Raw genomic sequence first — 12,540 nt, 5'->3', positions numbered from 1 at the left:
ATAACCCAGCTCTCTATCTGTGGTGCCTGACGTCCATTTACTTACAGCCAACTAAAAATAGCCCTTCCCATTTGGATCAAGCAGAGGAGCCGACAGAAGTGAAAGGCACTCATCACTCCGCATGCACCCAAGATTAAAGGAGAGAAGAAGACTTTTGAAATGCAGCAGAGGGAACAGCCCCGTGCTGGCCCCGAGACAGCCAGCTGGATGGGCCTAATGAGTCTTCTCCAGCAACAGCTGTGATGGGGCTTGTTTCCATTTTGCACGACTAAAAAGAAGGAAGGCAGATAAACGGGAGAACAAAAAGTCCAAGATTTCAAAAGGCACCAAAAATAAAGCAGTTTCTATTCACCTGGCGCCCTACCTGGACAGCATTTAAAAGATGATAGCCAAACAGTCCTCAACAGCCCAACAGGAAGATGTAAGTAATTTATAGGCAGGGAAACCAAGGCACAGAGACGTTAAAATACTGACTCAAGCATCAATGAAGGCAGCAGCAGGAGAGGGTTTAAAGGGCAGGCATTCCTGACGCACTTTTCTGTGTTCATGCTGTAAGATGCTCCTCCATTTATTCTTCACAGAGCCAAGGTAATTGTTTCCACTGCCTGGCAAACACAAATCGATGCCGAAGAGTTCAGCGGCTCCTCACAAGGAGTTACAGTCCATTGAGCTGATAAAAGTTAACCGGCTTTTCAGAGCCTGTTCACACCTCATGGGGGGAAAATGCACTTCTTCAACATTTGAATGTACAAGTTTAGCAGCAGGGTGCCTGAAATTAATCCCTTTATTTAAACACTAACAACTTTAAGTGTCTCTAAGCAATTGTAAAGGCTTTATTAGCTAAGACAATGAAAGCCCACAAGCAGCCAAGTCAAGACGAAGCCAAGGTTATCTGCAGTAGGTTTCCAAGTAGTAACTTCGACAACACAAACTCACTTGGGAGAGTATTTGGACCTCAGAGGCAGGAATAAAGAGGACAGCAGCACAACTGCAACTTGGGAGAGTATTTGGACCTCAGAGGCAGGAACAAAGAGGACAGCAGCACAACTGCAACTTGGGAGAGTATTTGGACCTCAGAGGTAGGAATAAAGAGGCCAGCAACGCAACTGCAACTTGGGAGAGTATTTGGACCTCAGAGGCAGGAATAAAGAGGCCAGCAACGCAACTGCAACTTGGGAGAGTATTTGGACCTCAGAGGCAGGAACAAAGAGGCCAGCAGCACAACTGCAACTTGGGAGAGTATTTGGACCTCAGAGGCAGGAATAAAGAGGACAGCAGCACAACTGCAACTTGGGAGAGTATTTGGACCTCAGAGGTAGGAATAAAGAGGCCAGCAACGCAACTGCAACTTGGGAGAGTATTTGGACCTCAGAGGCAGGAACAAAGAGGACAGCAGCACAACTGCAACTTGGGAGAGTATTTGGACCTCAGAGGCAGGAATAAAGAGGACAGCAGCACAACTGCAACTTGGGAGAGTATTTGGACCTCAGAGGTAGGAATAAAGAGGCCAGCAACGCAACTGCAACTTGGGAGAGTATTTGGACCTCAGAGGCAGGAATAAAGAGGACAGCAACACAACTGCCCAGCTGCCTGCATGCCACCTTGCTGCAGGCAGGAATGGACAGAGAGAATCCCAGAAGTCATTCCCATGGCCATGAAAGGCAGAAAGGTCATTAGAAACAGCACAGGTGTTCTGTGGGCAAATTTTACCTCACCAATCTGATTGTCTTCTATAACCAACTGACTGGATTGGTAGATGAGTTGAGACCAGTAGACACAGGTTATCTTGATCTCACCTATGACTGGATATATGGGGCGGGGGGGGGGGAATAACTGGAACAGGAACCCACAGAGGTGGGAGAGCCTCCACACCAGCAGCAAGGGTCAAGCTAGAGACAAAGCCCTGAGCAACCTCAGCTACCTTTATGGCTGGCTTTACTCTGAGTAGGATGTTGGATTAGAGACCTCCAGAGGTCCTTTCCAACATGATCTGTTCTGTGATTTAAAGCAATGCCAGAGAGAAAGTGGAGGCTTTCCCTGCAGATTTCTGAACAAGATAAAGCTGTAAGGTATAATAAAAATAACTCCTCGTAAGCTCTTCTTTGAACAGGTTAAGTCTCCCCCCACACTGTACTTCCTTCTCTGCACCTTGACAGAGCAATACATCTGCTCAGTTTAGACATACACCACTTCCATATTCAAATTCAAGGTCCTTTAGTGATGTCATAAGACTTATCTGCAGGAGGTAATAAAACATTCATGAGGGCAACACTGTGAAGTCAAATGGGTTGGGCTGACATTAAAAGATATTTTAAGAGGTATCCTTTTAAGAACTCCTCTGCTCCCATTTCTCTGCTCATCCACTACCTAATCACTTCCCCAAAACCTTCCATGTATCCAACACACAAAGAGATGCACTATGTCTGCATGTCCCAGACTGGATCCCATCTGGTTGCTTTAGTGGGAGGAAAAAAAGAACAGATTAGATGTTGTCTTTCAATTCTAGGTGTCCCTACGTTTGGGATTTGTTTTAGAGATGTCTTCTGTTATTACTAGAAAGTGTAACCATTGAGTTTCACCATAGCCTAAAGCTCCCCTCAGGTTCAATTTCCTTTCAGCTTGCTCTATCAGCTGTCCTGCCAAAATCCACAGAAGACAAAAATCTATAGTCCCTGACACACACATTCGGAAATAGGTTCAAGTGCAGAGCAAAGTTTTCATCCTTAAAATGATATTTTAAGGCAGATAGCTACCTTCCTGACTTTGCTGTCTACAACTACCTGAAGGGAGGCTGTAGCCAGGTGGGGTTGGGCTCTTGTGCCAGGCAAGCAGCAAGAGAAGAAGGGGACACAGTCTCAAGTTGTGCCAAGGGAGGTCTAGGCTGGATGTTAGGAGGAAGTTGTTGTCAGAGAGAGTGATTGGCATTGGAATGGGCTGCCCAGGGAGGTGATGGTGTCGCCATCCTTGGAGGTGATCAAGCAAAGCCTGGATGAGGCATTTAGTGCCATGGTCTAGTTGATTGGATAGGGCTGGGTGCTAGGTTTGCCTCATCTTGGAGGTCTTTTCCAAGCTGGCTGATTCTATGATCCAGAAGGAAAAGTTAAAAGAAACCCAAACCAACAATCCCACAAGTTGCTGGGTTTGCAGACCAGAATTACTCTACTTAGTGAGTATCAGCAACCTTCAAGGACACAGCATAACACAGCAGAGTGGAAATCACAAGTACTGGATGCAGTTCCCTCGAAACCTCTAAGGCTCTGCTTTTCCACTCCAATAGTCATTTAAATGCTGATAAATTCACTTTTAGATTATTTTTATAAACCTGAGGGCCCATGAATGATTTGGTAATTAAGACTGTCACATAATTCTCCGTCTGATGCATAACTTCAGCTCACAGCACTGAGCAAACCACGAAGCAAAGAATGTCCTGCCTGTTTTGAAATGTGATGTGCCCCGTGGGGTCACCGAGCTTTCAAGACAGATTGCTCTGAGGCATGTCTCAGAGTAACATGTGTTTTGGAGCCTCTCCAAGCTCTGGTTACCCTGCTGCAAGCACCTGCACCACTCAGCAAACCTTGGCCATTGTCAGTGACAAGGTCTGCTTTTGTGCATCCTTTGGCACTTGACAAGCCCTTTCTACTTCATCAGCTCAGAAGTAATCTCTTGCCCAGGGTGGCTTTGCAGATGAGTGAACGGTCACGCTGAGCCCAGTTCTCAACAACCCATCCCTGCACCTAATATGCTTCTGATGCTCTTCAAAATCAGTCTGAAGAAACACACTAACGTTGGCAAAAGGTCTTAGTAGGGAAGTCATTCTAATGATCAACCAGTGGAGGGCAACCGTACACATAGACAACAGTCAGCATCCTACTGCCTGATACAGACCAAAAAATAATGCACTTCATTTCCCTTCCCAATCATCAGAAGAGCTTCAGTGTTGTATCTTTCCCATTCTGCCCTATTTATATCTACACCCTTCCTTCTGACACTTAAACAGTATCCTCTAAATAGCAAAGGACATTCACCTGAAATTAGGCAAGAGAATCTAAATTCCTCAGCTGCCCCACTCAGGAGTTCTGCTCTTCAACCCATATATAAGAACCACCTGCAAAGCCACACAAGCAAACTTGTAATGGGCTACCCAAATAACCAGAATGGTAGGAGATGGAAAGGACTTCTGGACATCTTTTAATCCAATTCCCCCTGTTAAAGCACGACAGGTTGCTCAGGATTGCTACTGGGTGAATTTGTGCAGAGAAGGAGATTCCACAATCTCTCAGGATAGTCTGATCCACAGCTCTAACATACTCACAGGTACTCATTTTCTCATTCTTCTGAGTTCCAATTTGTACCAACTGCCCCTTGTCCTGTCACCGGGCACCAACAAGAGTCTGGGAAGTCCAGAACTGAACATACTAAGAGAAAACAGCAGCTGTGATCCAGCAGAAGAGCATCTGGCATGCCTTGAGCAAACAAAATTCTCACCCAGCTAAGCAATAGGTGCAAGATACAGAGGAGAAGGCAACTGAAGACTGTATGGATCCTACACCATGCAGATAAGCTGTGGTGCTTCTAAAGCACAGTATAGCCCCTCAGATGAGCAGCTTCTTTCCTGCTATTAGGAGATGAAAGTCTAAAGCAAATGGCTCTCTTCAGAGGCTTGACAAAACAGCCAGCCAAATCAAATAATGCTTTAGCAAGAGGTAATCCAATCGTTTCAGCTGAGAGACTGTTTGAACAGCCACAGTGTTTGATACAAAGACAGGCTGAACATCAATAATTCTGAAGTCCAGCTTGAGTAGATCTTAAGCAAACAGGAAACAAAACACTCTGTCCTTCGCTGCGCTGGCAAACTCAGACTCCCTTCCACAGTCCAGCCAAGCGTGGCCATGCCGCAGCCAGAGCAGAGCGCGCGGAGCGGTGCCGCTCAGCGTGCCGCTGTGCTAACTTCATCAGCTGAACCCATAACCCCCTGAGCTTGTCAGGACAAGCTGGCCGCTGACCTACCGAGAATGTATCAGTCACAGCTGGTAATTTGGGCACTGGAAGCAAGGAAACCACTTGTGAACTGACTATAAATAGCAGAGGGACTTGGGGATATTTCCTGCCTCTCGTGTGTGCCCGCCTGCCCTGCTCGCACCAACCTTTTGGAGCCTGTATCAGCCTGCTCCGATGCTCTCATGATTCACAGTGAGCAGGAGACAGAGGGGAAAGGACTTGTTCAGAAGAGCCCAACAACCATAACTTTCATACCCCGAGGCAGGATATCCTGCTGGTAATGCCATTCCTCAGCACTTAGCTGGAAAACCCAGCGTGGCTTTGGGTGCAGCGTTGGGTGATGGGGAAAACGTTGCTGATGAACAGCTGCTAAGGAAAAAAGTCAAAAGACTTTTTGAGGCTTTGTTGCCTCAAAAGAGGCAAACAGAAACCACTGCTTCCCCCCTGGCTTCCAAAGGGTCTTTCTGCACTCAAACCCAGTTTGGACACAAGGGTTTCAGGTGGCACCACTTGCCTGCAGGATGTGCACAGCACCCAATACACTGTACCACAGCACAGATTCACAAAATCATAGTGTGATAGGGGTTGGAAAAGACCTCTGGAAATTGTCTAGTCCAACCCAGCTGCTAAAGCAGGGTCACCTACAGCAGGTTGCATAGGACGGTGCCCAGGTGGGTTCTAAATGACTCCAGAGATGCAGAGTCCACAACCTCTACGGGCAGCCTGTTCCAGAGCTCTGCCACCCTCAAAGGAAGTAAGTTCTTCCTCGTGTGTAGATGGAACTTCCTATATTCAAAAGTTTGTGCCCCTTAGCTCTTGTCCTGTCACTGGGCACCACTGAAAAAAAACTGGCCCCATCTTCCAACACCCACCTGTTAGGTGTTCATAGGCATTGAGAAGATCCCTGCTCAGTTTTCTTTTCTCCAGGCTAAAAAACTACAAATCCCTTAGCTTTTCCTTCAACAAGAGAGATGTTCTAGCCCCCAGGCATTTTCATAGCCCTTTCATAGCCTCTTCAAGCTATTCCCTGTCCCTCTTGAACTGAGGAGACCAGAACAGGACACAGTACCCAAGATGAGGCCTCAGCAGGGCAGTGTAGAGGGGGAGGGGAAAGTCCCTTGATCTGCTGCCCACTCTCTTACTGACACACCCCAGGATGTCACTGGCCTTCTTTGATGCAAGGGCACATTGCTGGCTCATGGTTTCATCCTGTTGTCCACCAGGACAGAGCTACTTTCCAGCAGGTCAGCCCCTAGATGGTACTGATACCCGGGGTTATTCCTCCCTAGGTGCATTACCCCATGCTTGCCCTTGCTGCACACCAGCAAAACACTCTGGCTTTCCAGCCAGGGTTGGTTTTCAGTATCATGATCATTGGAAAAAGGGGAAAGAGGGATTTTGTTTCTTTAGTATGGGCTGCTGTGGTCCCAAGGCTCTGCCAGGACACCCACCTGCTCTCTGACCTCAAGTCCAGCTGGTGTAATCCAGTCACTTTTATGATCTTAAAAAATTCTCACCTTCCTAAATACCATTACCACATCCAACCTGCCTTGTGGCTTCACCTCCTGGATGTGCCAAATTCTGGCCCAGAACTGGGGATCGTGTGGGTCAATGGTATCTGGCCAAGGCCACTGTTGTGTGGGTTACACCTTGGACAAGCAAGTCCCAGTGCCTAGCAGCATCCCTTCACAGTCTGGTAACCAGGCTCCCAACCCTGAGCTGTGTTACTGAGAAGAGCCTGGCCTCAAGAGGCAGGGGAAGGATGTGGAATCTCAGTGTCACACTCCTTAACAGCAGTAAGAAGCAAATAAATACCTACAGAACACATGTGAAGGGTTATTGCTTCAGCACGTTTAAAGGAGACACTGAAGTGACAGGGAACTTCACTTCCCACTTTTTGAGAGGATAATGCAAACCAGCAGAGCCAAAACAAGTCCAAAACACCGTTTATCAAAGCAACAGACAGAGTTTTCTGTCAAACAGAGATTTCACAACAAGGCTGCTTTTGGCTTGGGCAGATTCATGGCAAAACAAGGCAGCAAAGCGAATGAAATACGATTGTTTCTCTGCACAGAACGCTGAAAAGCTCTCAGAAGGTCTGTAAAATTAGAGCAGCTTATGTTTAACAGCTAAAATGTAAAAGGAGGGAGGGCAGGCTTCCCATGCAGCTCTCCAGAAGCAAGAGCTGATGATTGTACTCAGCGGGAAACATGCTACTCGTGGAGCAATCTCAGCACCTTCCCTCCCACTGAGCTGCAGGCGCAGGGGCAGCTCAGCAATTTACAGATCGGGCCCTTGCTTTTGTTCCTCCTGCCCTCCCCTGGTACTCCCCATCCTCCCTTAGACACACACAGATAGAAAGTCTGACGATAACGTACCAGTTAGGTTATTTGAAGCCTTGCTACTAGCTGCTCTAAATGCAGGGACATGAAGCAGCAGGATTCTGCTGGTGACATTTGGACCACAAATGAAGTCTCCAAGAGTAATAAACAATCAGGTAAAGAAATCTGGAGAGAAATTACCCAGCACACCTCATCTTCCTGGCCCCCATGAGATCCATATAAAATGTGTTAATGCATCTGATTATGATCTAAATTATGTACAGAGGCTCCTGCCAAGCACTCTGTGAAGTTTCTTTATTGTGAAGTTGGAAGCTGTTTAAGAATGGTCCAGTCATCATGTTTCAAATTAGATTTAGGGGGGAAAAAAATTCCTACTTTATTGCTGGCTCTGAACATGGGTTTGTGGGAGAAGGTCGATATGTGGCTTTTCTCTGCTGAAGTAAGAGCAGGAGAAGTGATGACAGAACAAAAGAAAGACTCAATCTATTACCGTTCCTTGTGCTGTAACCTGAGCTGCATAGATTTACACACCAGAAAACGACTGCAGTTGCAGCCAGCTTTCTAGATGTGTTTTTATCAAACTGGGAGTATTCTACAGAATCATAGAGTCAGCCAGGTTGGAAGAGATCTCCAAGATCATCCAGTCCAACCTAGCACCCAGCCCTGGCCAGTCAACCAGACCATAGCACTTAGGGCCTCATCCAGGCTTTGCTTCAACACCTCCAGACACAGAGACTCCACCACCTCCCTGGGCAGTCCATTCCAATGCCAATCACTCTCTCTGGCAATAACCTCCTCCTAACATCCAGCCTAGACCTCCCCTGCCACAACTTGAGACTGTGTCCCCTTGTTCTGTTGCTGCTTGCCTGGCACAAGAGACCAACCCCAGCTGGCTACAGCCTCCCTTCAGGTAGCTGCAGACAGCAATGAGCTCTGCCTTGAGCCTCCTCTTCTGCAGGCTAAATAATTGCAGCTCCCTCAGCCTCTCCTCACAGGGCTGTGTTGTTGCCCTTGTTGAAATTCATCATATTCCCTTCTGCTTAACTCTCCAATCTGTCCAAATATCACTGAATAGCATCCCAGCCTGATGGTGTGGGAGACACTACTCCCAGATCTGCATCATCAGCAACCCTGCTGAGAGTACAACACTCTGTCCCTTCATCCAGGTCATGGAAGATGCTGACCAAACATATATATCACAGGAACACTGGAGCTTTTAACATAAATGTACAGAAACACACCTCTCAAATGTATATTCAACACACAAAAGTCTAGGAGACCATTGACAGTTTTACATAACAAGTCTGACAGCCTCACTTGCAGATGAAACTCAACCTGGGTTTATCTTCTGCTGTGCAGCCTTCGCTGCACACCGATCAGCACCTCTTTGCCATTGCATTGCTGGTTACTCAAGTTAGAAGCAAAACTAAAGTCACCTTGCTCAGAAGAGCTGTTTTTTGAACATGAGGGTCTCTGTACATATTAAAGGTCTTCTATCTATTACTTCTGCCCTTTCAAACGCACAGCTGCAGTAATAACTGCATCAATGTGAACTAAGCAGGTCCCAGTGGAGGAAAACTGGCCTAGAATAGCTTTTATATGTAATACATGCATATAAATACACACACACACACATATATATATATATATATATACACATACACTGCAGATAGCTGTCTGCACCTCCTCTCAAGATGCATAGCTCATCATTGGTATAAGGCTTAATACAGAATCACAGAATATTAGGGATTGGAATGGACCTTGAAAGATCAGAGTCCAACTTCGCTGAGAGAGCAGGGTCACCTAGAGCAGGTCACACAGGAATGAATCCAGGCAGGTTTTGAATGTCCTGAGAGGAGACTCCACAACCTCTCTGGGCAGCCTGTTCCAGAGCTGTTCCCCTCGCAGTGAAAAAGCTTTTCCTTATGTTCACGTGGAACCTCCTCTGCTCCAGCTTGCACCCACTGCCCCTTGTCCTATCACTGAGCAGAACCTGGCTTCATTCTCCTGACACTCAACCTTCACATAAACATTTCTGAGGTCACCTCCAAGCTAATGAGCCCGAGCTCCCTCAGCCCTTCCTCACAAAGCAGATGTTCCACTCCCTTCATCACCTTTGTGGCTCTGCACTGGACCCTTTCAAGTAGTTCCCTGCCTTTCTTGCACTAAGGAGCCCAAAACTGGACACAATATTCGAGGTGCAGCTTCATAACCATCAGATATGATTCTATGATTCTATAACAGACACTTCATGGTATCAACTATACTCATCTCTTCTGGTATGTCAAGACAGTCATTTGATATGCATGACAACTGTTGGACACATTTGCTATCACTTCACTCAAACTTCACCACTCCAGTGTAAAGTTAGAACTTAAGCATTAGAAATCCACACTTAAGTCTCTGTTGTTCAGAGTGAACTGAGCTTTGCTTTCACCTCCAAATCAACCAGGTCGAAAGAGACCTCCAAGACACCTGACACTCCAACCTATCACCCAGCCCTGGCCAATCAAATAGACCATGGCACCAAGTGTCTCATCCAGACTTTTCTTCAACACCTCCAGGCACAGCGACTCCACCACCTCCCTGGGCAGCCCATTCCAATGCCAATCACTCTCTCTGACAACAACTTCCTCCTAACATCCAGCCTAGACCTACCCTGGCACAACTTGACACTCTGTCCCCTTCTTCTCTTGCTGCTTGCCTGGCAGAAGAGACCTACCCCATCTGGCTACAGCCTCCCTTCAGGGAGTTGCAGACAGCAATGAGGTCAGCCCTGAGCCTCCTCTTCTGCAGGCTGCACACCCCCAGCTCCCTCAGCCTCTCCTCATAGGGCTGTGCTCCAGGCTTCCCATCAGCTTCATTGCCCTTCTCTGGACATGTTCCAGTATTTCAACATCTCTCTTGAATTGAGGAGCCCAGCACAGGACACAGGACTCAAGGTGTTGCCTGACCAGTGTTGAGTACACTCAAACAGGTCTTTAAGATCATCATGTTAATCCTAACTGTTGACCTGTTTCTTTGGAATAGATCTTTAGGATCATCATCTCTTATAAATATGTGAGGGCTGGCCAGGAGGTGGGGACAGGCTCTGCTCACTGCTCCCTGGGATAGGACAAGAAGCAATGGGTGTAAATTGCAGCAAAAGAGGTTCTGTCTCAACACAAGGAGGAACTTCTTTAAGGGTCCCAGAGCACTGGAACAGGCTCCCCAGAGAGGTTCTGGGGTCTCCTTCCCTGGAGACTTCCAAGGCCTGTGTGGATGTGTTCCTCTGTGATCTGTGTTCAATAGTACTGTCCTGCTCTGGCAGGGGGGGTTGGACTCGATAATCTCCTTGGGTCCCTTCCAACCCCTAACACCTTGTGAGCCTGTGATCATGTTAAGCCTAACTGTTGAACTGCTGTATAATGGCCTTGGCCTATCTTCCAGCATTCATGCCTGAAAACACCAACGAGGCAACAAGGCAGTGATGCTGGTGACCAACACTTCTGCCTGCAGCGAAACTCAGCAGAGACAAAGACCAAACTCAAGAGTCAGCGATGCAAACCTTAGCCAGAGCTAGACCTTGCCATCAGCAAATCTACAGGAGATGAGGGATCAGAACCACCATTTCTAGCCACCATGGTAATGTAGCGGTTTAAACATCAAAAAGCGCTTTCATGTAGGATCACAGGCTGGATCTCAGCCAATCAACAGCAGTGCTTTAAAAGGAAGTATTTATCTCTGCCAAACACTTACTAAACAGCATGCCAGGTGCTTGAAAACAAACCCTTGGCTAAACACCCAGACTTTCACCTGAAATTCTGCATGCTGGCACCTTCTCCTGCTGCAGGGAAGACCGATTCCCTTACGCAGCAAGCTTATTTTCTCTCTTCTTAAGAAAGAAGCAGAATTTTCTCTTTCAGTTTAACTTTGAGGCAAGATGGAAGACCACAGCCCAGCCTCAAAGGCGTGAGATCTTTTGAACTCTCAGTCAGCAGGCTCTCACGGGAGCTGCGCTCGAGGGCTGCTCGGGAATAAATCAAAAGGGATTCACTCTTACACTTGAACAAAGCGGGAAAAAAGCCCTTGCAGATGTACAGATATGTGGTTGGGGGTAGGAAGAGAGCTAGCAGGTTTAAAAGGAAAAACAAAGGCAACTTGGGGTGTGCCATTGTGGCTTGATTGCCGTGATCCCATAAGCTAAACGCTGTCCTGCACGGTCAGATTTCCTGAAGGGATTCACCGCAGGGTTTCCTAAGCCTGCTGGAAGCAGTTCAACCCAAGTTCACGTGGAACAGATGCTCCAAACACAACACACAAGGACACAGCACTCCTGAAGGAATCCTTTGACAGCAAGTCAAAACAGGGGCTTGCCCTGGTCATGTGTCACTAGAGAGGCAGCTGTGATTTTCACAGAGGCAGTAGAGTTCAAGGCCAAAAGGGACCTTGAGAGCACCTAGCCTGCTTCTTGCTTATCACAGGCTATTACATTCCATCCAAGTTGTCCTAAGAGCAGCAATCAGACGTGGCAACTAAATGTCACCTTCAATAACCAAGTGGCTTGCAGTAACAACCCACATGTTACTTCCATTCCTCAACTGAGGATGCCAGAGCAGCTTTGTGTGGGATGCAACTGCCTCATGGTGCCCCTGCACTCCTTTGCCAGAAAACACCTCTCTCTGGCAAAGGCATAAGTGACTCTGTGCTTCAGTCATTTCAATTCATGCTTGACACCCTTGCTCAAGTCCAAACTCATCAGCTGTTTTGACAATACTCCAGAGTCTGCCTGAAGGAACTCAGCACAGGGCATAAAATCTCATCCTCTGGCTTCACAATAGGAGTGAGAGGAAAAGTGGAGAAGGAGAAATGTGCTGCTGGCATCAATCTCCAGCCCCTGCAGTGAGACTGCCCAGCCAGCCACACACCCTCACAACAGCTGCACACCAACACCCATGGGCTAATCCTCACACAGTGAACCTACCTTGGGTACAAAGCATTTTGGGACAACAATCTGCACAAAGAGTGATGCTAATCTAGAAAAATGTCCAGAACACACACCACTTTAAGAACCTAACACTCCTCCACTGAGCTGGTTAAAGGGATTTGGATCCTGAGGCACCCCAGTGCTGAGCTCAGACCATTAATGACATTTAAGACTGCTCACAACATCAGAATTTAAACTGCTGCAATCAGAGCACTGTGAAATGTCACATCCTGG

General features: G+C 47.2%; 1 protein-coding gene across 4 annotated transcripts in view; it reads right to left on the bottom strand.

Annotated features, from left to right (window-relative positions):
- Positions 1-12,540, bottom strand: part of EXTL3 (exostosin like glycosyltransferase 3) — a 205,718-nt gene that overhangs the window by 70,658 nt on the left and 122,520 nt on the right. The window lies entirely within an intron of this gene.

This window comes from Pogoniulus pusillus, chromosome 7 (genome assembly GCF_015220805.1).
Source record: "Pogoniulus pusillus isolate bPogPus1 chromosome 7, bPogPus1.pri, whole genome shotgun sequence".
NCBI classification, from domain to species: Eukaryota; Metazoa; Chordata; class Aves; order Piciformes; family Lybiidae; genus Pogoniulus; species Pogoniulus pusillus.
The sequence above is the reverse complement of the archived record's forward strand: the minus strand, read 5'-3'. Positions and strand labels throughout refer to the sequence as shown.